The 18180-nt window shown below is 40.2% G+C and overlaps 1 long non-coding RNA gene across 1 annotated transcript in view; it reads right to left on the bottom strand.

Moving 5' to 3' along the window:
* The window catches only part of LOC117203152 (uncharacterized), a 31041-nt gene that overhangs the window by 5065 nt on the left and 7796 nt on the right, over positions 1–18180 (bottom strand). The window lies entirely within an intron of this gene.

Here is an 18180-nt window from a genome sequence, read left to right as displayed (position 1 = left end):
TTTCCATAGCTGACAACAGCAAGTAAGTATTTAGAGAAAATATAGTCACCTAAAGTCAAGTCAAAAAGAGGGGCTAACTAATTATGAACTGTCCTTGTGAATTGATGTTCTACAGAAAGAGATAATAAAGTGGAATATATAAATTTATAAAGGATATATCACCTTCTATTTTAGAAATCACATATTCAGGCAAGCATTTCTAAGTGCATACTAAAAAGTGTTTGCACACTTGAGGCTGGAGAGTTAAACTTTGTTATAGCTCACATTCTAGAACTTATATATGAACTGGTAGTAGAATTTACTGAAAATCATGATTCATAGTTTTACCACACAGTAGAGTTCATTAAAAAATTACAACTAAAAAAACAATAGAAAGGATCAATGAAACTAAAAGCTGGTTCTTTGAAAAGATAAACACAATGGATAAACCTTTAGCTATACTCATCAAGAAAAAAAGGCAGAAGGCCCAAATCAATAAAATCAGAAATGAAAAAGAAGTTACAACCAACACCACAGAAGTACAAAGGATCATAAAAGACTACTATGAACAACTATATACCAATAAAATGGACAACCTGGAAGAAATGGACAAATTCTTAGAAAAGTATAATTTTCCAAGACTGAACCAGGAAGAAACAGAAAATATGAACAGGTCAATCACCAGTAATGAAATTGAATCAGTAATTTTAAAATTCCCAACAAACAAAAGTCCAGGATCAGATGGCTTCACAGGTGAGTTCTATCAAACATTTAAAGAGTTAACAACATCTATCCTTCTTAAACTATTCCAAAAAAATTGCAGAGGAAGGAACACTTCCAAACCCATTCTATGAAGCCACCATCATCCTGATACCAAAACCAGACAAAGATATCACAAAAAAAGAAAATTACAGGCCAATATCACTGATGAATATAGATGCAAAAATCCTCAAGAAGATATTAGCAAACCAAATCCAACAATACATTAAAAGGATCATGGGATCATACACTATGATCAAGTAGGATTTATCCCAGGGATACAAGGATTTTTCAATATCCACAAATCAATCAATGTGACACACCACATTAATAAATAGAAGAATAAAAGCCATATGATCATCTCAGTAGATGCAGAAAAAGCTTTTGATAAAGTTCAACATCAATTTATGATAAAAACTCTCCAGCAAGTGGGCATAGAGGGAACATACCTCAACATAATGAAGGCCATATATGACAAACCCACAGCGAACATCCTACTCAACAGTGAAAAAGCTGAAAGCATTTTCTCTAAGATATTAGTTAGAAGACAAGCATATCCACTCTCGCCACTTTTATTCAACATGGTTTTTGAAGTCCTAGCCATGGCAATCAGAGAACAAAAAGAAATGAAAGAAATCAAAATTGGAAAGTAAGAAGTAAAACTGTCACTGTTTTCAGATGACGTGATACTATACCTAGAAAATCCTAAAGATGTCACTAGAAAACCATTAGAGCTCATCAATGAATTTGGTAAAGTTGCAGGATATAAAATTAATATACAGAAATCTGTTGCATTTCTATACACTAACCACAAATTATCAGAAAGAGAAATTAAGAAAACATTCCTATTTACCTTTGCATCATAAATAATAAAATAACTAGGATCAAACCTACCTAAGGAAGAAAAAGACATGTACTTGGAAAACTATAAGACACTGATGAAAGAAACTGAAGGTGACACAAATAGATGGAAAGATATACCGTGTTATTGGATTGGAAGAATTAATATGGTTAAAATGACCATACTACCCAAAGCAATTTACAGATTCAATGCAATCACTATAAAAATACCAATGGCATTTTCACAGAACTAGAATAAATAATTTTAAAATTCGTATGGAAATACAAAAGACCCTGAATAGCCAAAACTATCTTGAGAAAGAAGAACAGAGCTGGAGGAATCATGCTCCCTGACTTCAGACTATACATTAATCAAAACAGTATGGGAGGGCTTCCCTGGTGGCGCAGTGGTTGAGAGTCCGTCTGCCGATGCAGGGGACACGGGTTCGTGCCCCGGTCCGGGAAGATCCCACATGCCGCGGAGCGGCTGGGCCCGTGAGCCATGGCCGCTGAGCCTGAGCGTCTGGAGCCTGTGCTCCGCAACGGGAGAGGCCACAACAGTGAGAGGCCCGCATACCGCAAAAAGAAAGAAAAAAAAAAACAGTATGGGACTGGCACAAAAACAGACACATAGATCAATGGAACAGGATAGAGAGATCAGAAATAAATTCCCACACTTATGATCAATTAATCTATGACAAAGAGGCAAGAATATACAATGGAGAAAAGATAGTCTCTTCAATAGCTGGTGCTGAGAAAACTGGACAGCAACATGTAAAAGAATAAAATCAGAACATTCTCTAACACCATACACAAAAATAAACTCAAAATGGAATAAACACCTAAAAGACCAGATACTATAAAACTCCTACAGGAAAACATAGGCAGAACACACTTTGACATAAATCATAGCAATATTTTTTTGAATCCATCTCCTAAAGCAAAGGAAACAAATGCAGAAATAAACAAATAGGACCTAATTAAACTTAAAAGCTTTTGCGCAGCAAAAGAAACCATTGACAAAAGAAAAAGACAACCTACTGAATAGGTGAAGATATTTGCAAATAATATGACTGATAAGGGGCTAATATCCAACATATATAAACAGCTCATATATCTCAACATCAAAAAAAAAACCCAATTAAAAAATGGGCATAAGAACCAAAGAGACGTTTTTCCAAAGAGGAAATGAAGATGGCCAACAAGCACATGAAAAGATGCTCAATATCGCTAATTATCAGGGAAATTCAAATCAAAACCACAATGAGATATCACCTCACACCTGTCAGAATGGCTACCATCAAAAAGAACACAAATAACAAATGTTGGTGAGGATGTGGAGAAAAGGGAACCTTCCTACACTGTTGGTGGGAATGTAAATTGGTGCAACCACTGTGGAAAACACCATAGAGGTTTCTCAAAAAACTAAAAATAGAACTACCATATGACCCAGCAATTCCACCCCAGGTATATATTTGGAAAAAAACAAAAAACTAATTCGAAAAGATACATGAACCCTAACGTTCACAGCAGCATTATTTACAATTGCCAAGGTATGGAAGTAACCTAAGTGTCCATCAACAGATGAATGGATAAAGATGTGGTGTATATATATATATATATATATATATATATATATATATATATACATACACACACAACAGAATACTATTCAGCCATAAAAAAGAATGAAGTAATGCCATTTGCAACAACAGATGGACTTGGAGGGCATTATGCTAAAAGAAGTAAGTCAGACAGAGAAAGTTAAATACTGTATGATATCACTTATACGTGGAATCTAAAAAATAGAACAAACTAGTGAATAAAACAAAAAAGCAGCAGATTCTCAGATATAGAGAACAAACTAGTGGTTACCAATGGGGAGAGGGAAGGGAGGAAGGGCAATACAGGGGTAGGGGAAAAAAAAGGGTTATTATGGGGTTATATGAAATCATGTGTGTGAAAACTTTGAAAATCATAAAGCACTAAAGAATTTAAAGATTCCTTCATTCATTAAAAAAATTACAACTCAATGAAACTGTATATATATATATGTATATTTAAATATCATTGATTTCAAGTCTATAATTCTTTCCTTCCTTCCTTTTTTTGTCAGGGGTTTGAGGGAAAACATCTAATCAACGAGTTTGCACAGGGCTAGATTGTCAAAGACCTGATTTCTTCATATTATATAACCATACTACTTGTGCATTTAAAAAACAATTTAAATTCATAGATAAATTCATTATTTTTTTTGTTACTTCCTTCTATCATATACAATCTTCCAGAATGATAAGGAGACTGAGGCTCTATTCACAATTAAGTTCAACTGTCAGGAATGAATAAACATCTTCCTTATCCACAGGAAGGGTGTGAACCAAACAGTGAACAACCACGCAAGTTAGGCTGTTGGTTTTCTCCATTCAGATGCTACGGTGCATCCTAGCTCAGAAGAGGAAAACAGCATGGTTTTGTACCAGATTATTGGATGGAGAATGGGATAAATTTTCTGACTTATCTGAGATCAGTCTTCCAGAAAGAGTTGTTTTGCTTGATGTTTTGTTTCCACAACATTTAGACACCAACTCTCAATTGTAATATTCTAAACACGAAAGTCATAAATTATAAGGGATTTTTGAAGCACTCTTCATAACCATCTGTGTTGTTCTTTCCCTTTACTAGCATGGGTAATTTGGAGTTAATTGTAGAGTTAATACGTAGGAAATAAATACCACATGATTTTCAGGTTAAAGGTGAGAAAAAAGGAGAAAGGGCATTTCCTGTACCTTGATGAAACACTATTCCATCTGCAGAAGCAGCTGTAGCTCACATATGTGACTCATATTAGAACAGCAACCTAATATAAAAAGTGCATCACGTCCTGGCAAACAGTGTAAGATGACAGGCTGCTTATCTTATTGGCCTGATGCAATCCTGGAATTTCCTGAATTGAAATACAATTTAGAACCAGAGGCAGGGACCCTGGGCTCTTTGGCCTTTAGCTAATTCTGCCCCTCCTCCTCCTTTTAAATGCATTTTTCTGTTTCTGTCCTTTCTTATGTGTGAGGTGACCATTGCTAAGAATTAGAGGAGTGCCAGACACTCCTCTAAATGTTTAATTCTTTTAACTTTAATCATCCCATTTTACACACAAGGCAACCGAGATGCAAAAATCCTATGTAATTTCTTTAGGTCACACGGGCAAAAATGTAAGACTCTTCCCTTTGAGACTCATATATGAGGGTCTTTGCCTTCAGAGCTCAGGTTGTGCCTAAGTCTTCCAGGAAGCCCCACTCTCGGAAAGACCATGCCCCCTGTGAGCTGTGACAAAGAGGACATTGGCACCTCGGTAAACTCAGAGGTCTGGTCATCCATTTTTAACCTTGAAACTGAAGCTTTCCTTTAACTATATTAGAATCTTATTTTTCTACAATTGTTTCAGATTGCTGTTAGTATTTTGTCTTTAGTGTTTTACTAGAAAAGGGTCACCACCTAAGATCTCCACCTACATTTTTAGGATTTAAATAATGGGAATTACAGACTTCCCTGGTGGCCCCGTGGTTAAGAATCTGCTTGCCAATGCAGGGGATACGGGTTCGAGCCCTGGTCCGGGAAGATCCCACATGCCGCAGAGCAACTAAGCCCGTGTGCCACAACTACTGAACCTGCGCTCTAGAGCCCACGAGTCACAACTACTGAAGCCCGTGCACCTAGAGCCCGTGCTCCGCAACAAGAGAAGCCACCGCAATGAGAAGCCCGCACACTGCAAGGAAGACCCAAGGCAGCCAAAAATAAAATATAAATGAACACATTTTTAAATAATGGGATTTACTTATCTATTTGGGGTTTTAAGATTATTTTTAGATAAAATCAAATGATGAAGTCAAAATCTTTTATAGCTCATTATTTTGTTCTGGATTTAATAACAATATTTATATAAATAAGAGATTAGGAGAGAAAAACAGGCAAGGAATATGTTGGTTTGATGATTATCCTCGGGTGTCACACAATTCAAAATCCATACACCCTCCACTTCTTGTCATTGTATAGGAATGGAGGAAACTATAAATGTGTTATAATCCTGGAGGCCATCTCAGTGATGGCTTTCATTCAGCCTTGGATATCTTCCACCTGGCAGCCACACCAATCCAAAGTACCTGTGCCCTCTGGTACTTTGCTAGGAAGGCAAGGAGCACAGAGTGAGTATAGATCGATTGCCCAAACTTACTACCTGGATCCCAGGTGTCCAGGACAGGTGTCTCTAATACCTCCGAGCCAGGGATGGAATTAGATATTCAGAGTTCATCTCAGCCTGAAGCTCTTTCACTACTTCAGTTTACTCTTGAGACAGAGTTCAACTCTTCCTCTCATGTGTTCCTGGAGTTACTAGAATGTTTCAAAGGTTTAAGTCAAGGTTCGTGGACCTCACCAATAGCACAGGGTCACTGTTCTGTTAGGGCGTCTGGCAAGTGCTACTTCAAGGTGCCTTTCTTACCTATAAAGACTGACTTCTATTTAAAAAAGGACATGTCATACCTAACTAATGGAGGATAAACAGCACTTTTCTATTAGAATATAAATTCTAATTAAATGACAAGTATGATTTATAACCACATATAGACAAAAAAACGAACACAACTGATGCTTTGATTATTGCTTTTTTTTTTTTTTAAATTTTTTGGCTGCGTTGGGTCTTCATTGCTGTGCACGGGCTTTTCTCTAGCTGTGGCAAGCAGGGGCTACTCTTCACTGCAGCACGTGGGCTTCTCACTGCAGTGGCTTCTCTTGTTGCGGAGCACGGGCTCTAGGTGCGCGGGCTTCAGTAGTTGTGGCTCACGGGCTCTAGAGCGCAGGCTCAGTAGTTGTGGCACACGGGTTTAGCTGCTCCGTGGCATGTGGGATCTTCCTGGACAGGGCTCGAACCCGTGCCCCCTGCATTGGCAGGCAGATTTTTAACCACTGCACCGCCAGGGAAGTCCTGATTATGGCTTATTTGAAGACTAATTCCTATCTCTCCCCACCCTTCCCCACCCTGTGACATATTAAATATAATCAGTACATTTACAATTTTAAGATGGAGGAGTACCTATAGAGGGGATACTGATGGGAAGAAGTTGATTTACCCCCTCAGAACCCTGGAAATGCTCAGGGATTAGAAGTGCCAAGTACCTCAGAAGTCAGAGAGTGAGGCATGTGAGTGCGTGTGTGAGGACCGAAAGCAGGGGATTGTTTGAAAGTCTGTATAATCAACAGTCAGGTTGCTAGGTTGCCATTCACACTCTAAGTAGTAGGGCCCTCCCCCTTCCCAACACTTTCAGCAGAAGGGATGCTTTGGAGAAATTAGACCAGAGGCTCCGGGCTTGAGGATGCCAGGAATAGAGGAGAATGAGGATGAAATGACACATTTAAAACAAGTAAGTGATATTCTGCATACTGAAAAGTAAAACCATTCTCCTTCCCCACTGAATTTCAGACTAACAGTAACCAGTCTTATAAACACAGGCAGGAGATGGCAAGATGGACAGCCTCAGGAAAAAATGTCTATAGAGAATGACCTTTGGGGTTACATGATGAAAAAGGCAGCTGGCCACCTGTTTGCTCTAAAATAAAGACCACCAACTAACAAGACTGTTCACTCATACTACTTGAATTATGTATGTGAAAAAATATATATATACATATGTAAAAAAATTATATATATACCTAAGTGGTTACATTTAAGGCAGAGAACAATAAGATGAAAAGGGCAGGTGATTGCTGTGTTTTGGTACATGCCTTTAGCAGTTATATGATATTTTAAAACTATGGACTAACATTACTTTGGTGAAAGTGATATAATATACAGTTAATAGTAAATTGTATTATTTCTTATCAATGAATACGTTAAGAAGTGCACACCTTAATGGAATACCACTCACATATTTGTGTTTGGACTGCTAATGGCACAGAGCTTTGTGGAGAAAATTTCACAGCATCTATCAAATTAAAAAATCTACTTACTACGCAACATAGAAATTCTTCTCTAGGAATAAATCTACAGAAATACTCTCCCAAATACGCAGCTATATATGTAAATGAATTTCAATGTGGCATTACTTGTTACAGAAAAAGAAATATCTGTAGTAGAGAATTGGCCAAATAAATTAATAATTTAAGGTAAAAAAATAAAGAGTGTACACCTTAATTTAATTAAACATGTTATAGGTAGAATACCCCTGTTGCTTTCCAGAAGGAACTAGATTGTTCTCTTTGAGAATACTTCCCATACAGGAACCCTCCTACACTGTTGGTGGGAATGTAAACTGGTGCAGCCACTATGGAAATTCCTTTAAAAAGTAAAAACAGAGCTACCATATGATCCAGCAATCCCACTCCTGGGCATAGATATATACACCCCAATGTACAGAGCAGCACTGTTTTCAACAGCCAAGACATAGAAGCAACCTAAATGTCCATCAACAGATGAATGGATAAAGAAGATGTGAGATATATATATATTCAGCCATAAAAAAGAATGGCATATTACCATTTGCAGCAACATGGATGGACTTAGAGATTATCATACTGAGTGAAATAAGTCAGACAGAGACAAATATTATATCACTTTTATGTGGAATTAAAAAATGATACAAATGAACTTATTTACAAAACAGAAACTGTCTCACAAACTTCAAAAACAAACTTACAGTTTGTCTTTTTTTTTTTTATTGGGGTATAGTTGTTTTACAATGTTGTGTTAGCTTCTACTGTACAGCAAAGTGGAGTTCCCTGTGCTATACAGCAGGTTCTTATTAGTTATCTATTTTATACATATTAGTGTATAGATGTCAATCCCAGTCTCCCAATTAATTGCCCCCTGCCAACCTGCTTTCCCCCCTTTGGTGTCCATACATTTGTTCTCTACATCTGTGTCTCTATTTCTGCCTTGCAAACTGGTACATCTTTACCATTTTTCTAGATTCCACATATATGCGTTAATATACGACATTTGAAAACAAACTTACGGTTACCAAAGGGGAAGAGGGGGATAGATTAGGAGTATGGGATTAATAGATACACACCACTATATATAAAATAAACAACAAGGGTTTACTATATAGCACAGGGAACTATACTCAATGTCTTGTAATAAATTATAATGGAAAGTATCTGAAGAAAATATATGTATGTATAACTGAATCACTTTGCTGTACACCTGAAGCTAACACAATATTGTAAACCAACTATACTTCAATTTATTTGTTATTAATATTTTATTTTATTTTTTGGCTGCACCGTGCAACATGAGGGATCTTTTTTCCCTGACCAGCGATTGAACCCATGCCCCCTGCGTTGGAAGCATGGAATCTTAACCACTGGACTACCAGGGAAGTCCTTATACTTCAATTTAAAAAAAAGAATACTTCTCATGCAGGAGCTAAATCTTTAATGAAAGACAAAGAGATTTCCCCAGTAAGGTAATTCCATGAAGATATTAGAACCTGGAGAAGGGAAGTAGAAAACTGTCTTTCAGTAGATGCATTACTCTTTCTTTCTAAATTAGCCTGGATATCTTTGCAGTAAATGGCTATTACTTTCCTAGAAATTCAAATGCTTCATTATTTAAGAATGTTGTTGAGCTATAGTTTGAGGCAATAGCTTGAAAGCTTTGGAATACGGCGCAAAAAAATATTGGCAAGCCTTTGATAAATACATCATTTTCTCATTAATTGTACAGGGTGAAAAGACATTTTAAGAACACATTATCTCTTCATCAATATTAGGTCGTGCCCCAGGCAGAAATCAAGACCAGCCACAGATTCTAAAGGGAGAAAGTCTACAGGGTCAGGAGACATAGGTCAGGGCTTAATTATCTGGTTATTTAGTACAAAGGGTTATATGGATTATTTAAAGACCCCTTTGAAGAAAAACTGACAATTTTTATAGAATCTTCTTCTCAAGGAGTAACTAAATATTATGACCAAAGTGGAGATCTGAAAAAACAGGCTACTAAATAAAGTCTTAAATTTATTCTATTACCTCATAAATTTACCGAAACAAGTTTTAATTCAATGATTAATGAACTCATGTCTTTCCCTATAAAAATGATCTCCCCGTTTATGTAGAGATTCTCTCTACTGAGTATTAAACTATAAAGAGATGTTAAATATATCAGAAGAAATAACCAAATGTCATAAGGAAATCTCTAAGTCCAGAATTCTCAGTGGCCATGGCTCACGGGCCCAGACACTCTGCGGCATGTGGGATCCTCCCGGACTGGGGCATGAACCCTTGTCCCCTGCATCGGCAGGCGGACTCTCAACCACTGCACCACCAGGGAAGCCCTAAGTCCAGAATATTTAAAAAATATTTATGTATTTATTTATTTGGCTGCGTCAGGTCTTAGTTGCGGCATGAGGCATCTTTTGTTGCGTCATGTGGCTCTTCGTTGGGGGCATGTGGGCTTCTCTCTAGTTGCAGCATGCAGGCTCAGTAGTTGTGGTGCACGGGCTTAGTTGCCCTGTGGCATGTGGGATCTTAGTTCTCCAGCTAGGGATCGAACCCGTGTCCCCTGTATTGGAAGGCAGATTCTTAACCTCTGGACCATCAGGGAAGCCCCTCTAAGTCCAGAAATTTTGATAAGTCTTTAAACCTTGACTCCGTTTAACATCCATCTTTCCATAGTGCCTTGCAAGACATGTCAATAAAGAAGGGGTTCATCAAATATTTTTAAAGCCATGATGGCATTCTTGAAGAAATACAAAGGGTCAAAACAAAACCATACAATCAGCAATAATTCCAAAGTATAACAATGTCTCAGCATGTCTCTAAATTTGTACTGAGATAGAATTTAGAGATATTAACCTTGGACCTTTTCTTCTCCTAAAATTATTCTGTATATATTATTCACTGGTTGGATAATGACATTCACTGTTTGATGAAAGCAGATGCTGCCTACAGAGAAATAATTCAAATAATTTAATTGAAGGACTGAATGAATTTTTAAATTCACACCTGGCAAAAGAGTCTGAAAGCACAGCATTTTGGACTTGTGTGAGCCAAGCCTCTGACAGAGAAATGGTTTTGTTTTGAATTCACAGAGGGGTTGGTTCCAAATTTTGAGCTTGATTAGAGGACCAGAGTTTAGGCTTTATAAAAAGTAACCATAAAGTAAGGAGCAATACACTCTGACTCCTGGGCATTTCCCCACCTCCAGGGCAGGACAATTACAGAAGCTCTTCCAGGACTGGAAGAGAGAAATCAGAGAAAGAGGGAGAGGAGAGCAAAAAAGCTAAAGTGACTGAATGGGGCTACTGGAACCCAGCCCCTTGGGGAGCAGTCAGACCCGCAGTGGGGGGTAGGTTGGTGGAGCTTGGTTCAGTAATCAAAGCAGGAGCCTGTGCCCCACTTTTCACAAGGGACCCTTGGAGGACACCCCTGCAGAGTGCCCCATCCCACTATGGGTGGCCTCAGTAGAGTAGAAATGGTACCATAATGTGTTTGAGTCTCTGGTTCCCCATGACCTGGACCAGATCGCTGAGTTCCTTGGGCCCAGTTGATAGGCCAGGAGCGCTAAGCAGAGGTAGACACAGGATAGCTGGCAGAAGAAAGCAAAGAACGTGGGATGCTATATTTAAAGTTTCTTTCTTGGACTCCGAATGATTCAAAGAACTGAGCCTCTTTTCAGAGAGATAAAGACATGAAGCACCAAACAAAATCTTAAAGCAACTCAGGCCCTAATGTCAGGCTTAGGGGATATCTGGAAAGACTAGGCTTTGGAGAAAGAGACAAGATTTTTAAAGCGGCTTGAAAGAGAACCCAACGCTACTGACAGAGAAACTGTGCAGACCTGGGAGGTGCTGGGGAGGCAGAAAAGAGACAAGGGCAGGGCCATACTGATTCGGGCAGAACCTTGGCTCAGGAGATGCCCACAGCCCTTTCTCTGCCACAAGCCAAGGAAGACACAGCCGCCAGCAAGGAGAAGAGGGACTTGGGTGGAGGGATTGGCCCGCACTGTCTGTTGCTCTTAAGAAAAGACAGCCGCTTACCTTGTTGTTGTGGAGTGAGGACCACCATGTATAACCCTGTGGGGGGAGTCAGACATACAGCTGAGGATAAAAACGATGCCCCCGGGGCAATGCACATCCTGCACTCCTGTACTTGGGACCTTGTCCAAAGCCTGTCTGAAGCTTATCCCCCATTGAGGGAGGCTCTGTGTACATCATGGCTGAAGCTTCCTATGAGGTGCGGTCAGTGGGGGAATGAAGGAAAGCCACTGATGAAGGAATGTGAGGATTTTACTTAAGACCAAGGCCACCCAGGTAAACCTAGAGGGCTTTTGAAGAGAGATGAAACAGATTCTATACAGAAACCTCCTGGAAGTGGGGACATCTAGATGAAAGTAAATGTCTTTGTGAGGACCATGGTTAATTCGCTAGAAGAAATGAATTTGGAATTTTGAAAGCTACTTGGAAATTTTATATCAAGATTTGTTTTCTTTCCAAAAATGATACTTGTTGCCCAGTGATTCTCCATTCATTAGAATGGCATTCACTGCTTTGGGGAAAGGCTAGAATAAAGAAGGCCATCGAAGGGCTGCAAAGTAGTGCATGCATGTGTGTGTGTGTGTGTGTGTGTGTGCGCGTGTGCACGCGTGTGTGTGTGTAGTCTGTGTGTTTAAACTCAGAGCAGAAAAAATTACCTGAAACCCTTCATATGCAATAGGTTTGAAGTTTATGGTCATAATGATTCAGAAGCAAAGAAATGTAAGCTTCTTTATTTGTCATTAAAAATTGAAAGAGCTCCTCATTTCTACAAATGGTGGGAAAACATTTCGTCCTCTTCCTTTAAGGTAACTCAAACAGCTCCAGTTTAAAATCTCATCTGTTTTGGAAAAACAACTGAAGGGTGACAGAATATGCCACCCCCAAACATGCCACTTAGGCATAAGGATTATTTTGAGCTAAAGGCAAATGAGAAGAATCAGATATAAGGAAAGTCATGGGGATATAATGCACTGCAGTGTGACTACAGTTAAGAATACTGTATTGCATACTTGAAAGCAGCTAGAAGAATGGGTCTTGAAAGTTCTGAGCACAAGAAAAGAATTCTAAATATAACTGTGCATGGTGATGGATGTTAAGCGGATTTATTGTGATGATCATTTCGCTATATAAATACCGAATCATTGCACTGTACACGTGAAACTAATATGTCAATTATAACTCAACAGAATTTTTAAAAATGCTACTTGTTTATGAAATAATTTCCTTTTAAAAAAAGAAAGAAAAAAGAAAATCCACCTGCCTTCCCCCTATTTGCCTAAAAGTAGGACATAAATTTACAAAGGTGTCCCTCCCCTCTCTACGAGGAAGGACAAAAGTGAATCACTGGAGACTTTAGACCCTGTCAGCCTGGAGATGACACCAGAGGAGTTTACACGCAAAGTTTACAACCTAGCCTTTGTCTCTCATTTGTTTCCCATATACTTGCCGTCCCATAATTTGCTGCCCATTGGGGACTCTAGGTCCTTTTTCTTGTCACTTCTCTAAAATTTATTGTTCCTTTGCTAAGATATTATATAAACTAAAGTTCTAACCAAACCTATGAGTTACTCATCTCTGGGTTCTCCCATGTGTTACATGTGTGATACACATGTTAATAAACTTCTGCTTGTTTTCTCTTGTTAATGTGTCTTCTGTTATAGGGGCCCAGCTTAGAATTTAGAAGGGTAGAAGGAAACTTATTCTTTTTCTCCCTACATAACCAATTCAAAATTCAAATTCAGTTAATTCAAAGTCAAAGTCCATGATTAGGCTTTTCTGACTCTCCCAACCCTTTGCCCCAGGCCTGTGCTCTGAGTACAGGTGGCAGGTGGCCTGGGCCCAGCACTGTGCTGTGCAGAGGAGTGTCTGGCTCACCTGCTGATCTGCCGACCTCTGCCGCTTGTTGGCCTAAGACGACACCTTGCTCAGCTAAGGTGTCTTATTCTCTGCTGTGTGCACCACTAGCCATCACCTGCTTGGAAGCCTATGGCTCTTGCCTTGGCCTCCCTGCGCGAGGGGTCTGCTCTCCTCAGCTGGAATCCAGTCCTGCCCCAGTAACACCCTCTCAGCTGTTGTGCAGCCTGCATGGAGGCACATGGCCTCTGGATCTTGTCCAGGACACACATAACCCCAGAAAACCCATGGAAAACCACAATCACAGGCCGTTTCTCTGCCTAAACACTCCACCCCGCCATTGCTACTCTATTGTTGGTGTCGGGTATTCTTTAAGGTGGTGTCCTTCCAAATTTCCAAACAGAAAATAGTGCAGGGGCTTCCCTGGTGGCACAGTGATTGAGAATCTGCCTGCCAATGCAGGGGACACGGGTTCGAGCCCTGGTCTGGGAGGATCCCACATGCCGCAGCGCAACTATGCCCGTGAGCCACAGCTACTGAGCCTGCGCGTCTGGAGCCTGTGCTCCGCAACAGGAGAGGCCGCGATAGTGAGAGGCCTGCGCACCGCGATGAAGAGTGGCCCCCGCTCACCGCAACTAGAGAAAGCCCTCGCACAGAAACAAAGACCCAACACAGCCAAAAATAAATAAATAAATTAAAAAAAATAAAAATAAAGGAAAAAAAAACCAGAAAAGAAAATAGTGCATGAGCACCCCCTGCTCTAGGAATTTCAAGCTAAGGCTCCTTTTCCCTGCCTGTCCCCATTCATGGAACTTGAGAATCCTGTGTTCCTCAGTATTTCCTCCAAGCTCCTTCTCCCAAGCCAGGAAGGGTTTTTATTGCCTTTTTGTGTGACAGGAAATTGCCATGACCTCATGTTCTATACCCTATGGTTTATGTTATAGACTCTAAACTTAGCCCTCCAGGCTTTGGGTCTAGAGATTTAAAGAGAACGTTTAGGAAGATGAAAACAAAACAGAGCAAAACCCTGTTCTATCTCCAGTGGCTGGACTTTGTAATTGGTGTGTGGACACTGAACCTGCTTGCCCTCTAGCGCTCTCTGGTCCTGCCCCTGTCCATCTTTCCGGGGGCTCCGGATGCCTGCAGGTCCCCATGGTACTGACTCTGGCTGGGCTCAGCCACTGGATGACACTAGCAGGAGATGGGGCTGGGATGGGAAGGGAGAATTCTAAATATTTCTCTCTGCCTTTGCGGTACCTCTGGCAGGAGCTGCCTTACTCCACGGTGGATCCAGTTTCCTGTAGCGACAGTCTCCTCCCTTTGCCCCTCCAGTCTTGCTGATGTGGCTCATCTCTGGGTGACTTCACCATCCAGTCTCTGGCTTCTCACCTACTCCATCTCCTGTAAACCCAGTTACCTAAGTCAATTTTCCTATACTGTAAGTTCTTAAAGGGATTTCTGTTTTCCTATTTAGACCCTGACTGTACACCTGGCTTCAAGACTCTTGCTTCTGAAATGGGCTTCAAGATTAAACAATGACTTTGCATTCCTGCTAAAAAATATCCTAATCCTTCTTAAGGCAATGAAGACTAAATTGGGGGGGAAGGCATAGCCAAAGAAGTACAGAAGTAAAAAACACATTAATATATTTCAGAATATCTCGCCACCAGAGCACTCATAGTTATTGAATTCGTTGTATTGTTACTTGAATAGACATTTTTTTGCTGCCCTTATATACTCATGGGGCAAAGTTCTCCGGTGTTCCATTAATCATGTGATCTTTCTGGATTCTACACTTTGTCTCTTACCTCTTCCTTGTAGAAGATTATACCCGATTCAATAGCAAGTCACACAACCCACTTAGTTTAATGAATTGATGGCATATATGCTCAGCTGCAACAAAATCAATTGTACACACTGACCAAAATGTGGATGCAGGAAAGAGTTTGAGAACATCAGTGTGTAATGACTGGTGATGACCAGTCCAACAAAGATACTAAAATCTGCAGATCCAAATGGGCAGACATAGAGATCACACAAATCAAATGTCTATGGGCCAGACAGGTAATATAAATTGGAAAGCAGGTCCTGTGTATTACAGAAGGGAGCAGGACACATGGAAGCTAGAGAGGAGGTGTGTTACTGAATGGGGGGGGTGGTCTCTACACAGCTCCAGCTGACTATGCCGAATGGGAACGGGGATGCCTTGTTATGAAATTTTACAATATTTGAAGAGAAGCCAGAAATCTAGATTGCCTGTGAAAGCCTCATGATTTGTAAAGTAATATCAAGTAACTCAAAAAAAATTTTTTTTTTTGCAGTACGTGGGCCTCTCACTGCTGTGGCCTCTCCCGTTTTGGAGCACAGGCTCCGGACGCACAGGCTCAGCGGCCATGGCTCACGGGCCCAGCTGCTCCGCGGCATGTGGGATCTTCCCGGACCGGGGCACGAACCCGTGTCCCCTGCATCGGCAGGCGGACTCTCAACCACTGCGCCACCAGGGAAGCCCTCAAAAAAAATTTTTTTTAATGTTGTGCAAATTTAACAAAACATATATATATATATATATATTTTTTTTTTTAAATATTTATTTATTTGGCTGTGCCAGGTCTTAGTTGCAGCACACAGGATCTTCATTGTGAAGTGCGGGATCTTCATTGTAGCATGCTGGATCTTTAGCTGTGGCATGTGGGATCTATTTCCCTGACCAGGGATCAAACCCGGGCCCCCTGCATTGGGAGCACGGAGTCTTAGCCGCTGGACCACCAGGGAAGTGCCCTTACAGAACATATTTTGAGCTAGATAGGACCCCGAGTCACCAGTTTGCAATCTCTGCCCTAACTGGACACTATTCTTTGGAGCAATATACACTGTGTGTTCAAATAATCTTCCTCAACTCAGTAACATTTGTGGATATTTTAGTTACCTCCATAATGTGGTCTATTCTTTTGAATATTCTCATCATATGAAATATACATTCTTTAGTGGTAAGCCAAATTTTCGAAAATAGTCAAAATAATAATAACATGAGTACCCTTAATAAAAAGAAAAACTGGGAAAAATGAATTTGGGTTTATTTTTTATCTCTCACTCTCACTACCCCCAAAACATTTGTCAGATATTCTAGTAGGTAGGAGGGCTCTAGGTGTGGGGGAAAGGGAGTCCTGACTCCGCCCAAAGGAAGGAATGTGGAGGAACAGAGCCTGGTTTATAGACTGGTGTCTCAAAGAACCGGGGGTGGGGGTGGGGCTGGGGGGGCACCTCCATCACTGATTGAATTAATTATAATCTCTTCAACTCGGCATTTAAAACAATATAGCTCTACACTACATGTCAAGTCTTATCTCTTGGTGTTCCAAGAACACATTATCATGCTTTCCCACCTCTGTGTTTGTTTATCCAACACTCTCCACCTCAGTCAGTTGAAATGCTACTTGAACTTCAAAATTCAAATGCTACCTCATCCAAAAATCTTCTGCTAATGTTTTGGAGTTATTCTCTCTTTTGAGTTTCCATAGAACTTCTCATTTGTATTTTGACATTTATATTCTGCTTTGAAATACAGATTCTTGAGTTCTTGTCTTGTCCCCACCAGACTACTATGATGTTTAGAACATCAACTGCATCTTATTTTTGATAATCTGGAGTGCCTAACATTAAGCTTTGCACAAATTATGTACTGGAGATTTCTGTCTTGTGTTGATAAGAAGATGAGTAAGTTGGTAAGAAGATGGATACATCTAGTGGTAGAACTGAAAAATTGCATGCAACTTTTGCTTTATCTAAAACAGTTATCATAACCTCCTCTCCAACAACAAAAAAAGATTGCCTCATCGATACTACAGATTGCTTCAACTTTAATCTCTATTGAGGAATGCACTGTGTTACTTCTTAGGCAGACACTGAGCTCTCTTATAGCATTTTTTAAAAATAAATTTATATATTTTATTTATTTATTTTGGCTGCTTTGGTTCTTTGCTGCTGTGCGTGGTTTTCTCTAGTTGCAGTGAGTGGGGGCTACTCTTTGTTGCGGTGCACGGGCTTCTCACTGCAGTGGCTTCTCTTGTTACGGAGCACAGGCTCTAGGCGGGCTTCAGTAGTTGTGGCACTCAGGCTCAGTAGCTGTGGCTCGCAGGCTGTAGAGCACAGGCTCAGTAGTTGTGGCGCACCGGCTTAGTTGCCCCGCAGCATGTGGGATCATCCCGAACCAGGGCTCGAACCTGTGTCCCCTGCATTGGCAGGTGGATTCTTTTTTTTTTTTTAACATCTTTATTGGAGTGTAATTGCTTTACAATGGTGTGTTGGTTTCTGCTTTATAACAAAGTGAATCAGCTATACATATACATATATCCCCATATCTCCTCTCCCTTGCATCTCCCTCCCACCCTCCCTATCCCACCCCTCTAGGTGGTCACAAAGCACCTAGCTGATCTCCCTGTGCTATGCAGCTGCTTCCCACTAGCTATCTATTTTACATTTGGCAGCGCATATATGTCCATGCCACTCCTTCACTTCATCCCAGCTTACCCTTCCCCCTCCCGATGTCCTCAAGTCCATTCTCTACTTATGTGTCTTTATTCCTGTCCTACCCCTAGGTTTTTCAGAACCATTTTTTAAAAATTCCGTATATATGTGTTAGCATACGGTATTTGTTTTTCTGACTTACTTCACTCTGTATGACAGACTCTAGGTCCATCCACCTCACTACAAATAACTCAATTTC

Source organism: Orcinus orca, chromosome 2 (assembly GCF_937001465.1).
Source record: "Orcinus orca chromosome 2, mOrcOrc1.1, whole genome shotgun sequence".
Classification (NCBI taxonomy): Eukaryota; Metazoa; Chordata; class Mammalia; order Artiodactyla; family Delphinidae; genus Orcinus; species Orcinus orca.
Note: the sequence above shows the minus strand (reverse complement) of the source record. Positions and strands in the feature narration are given on the sequence as shown.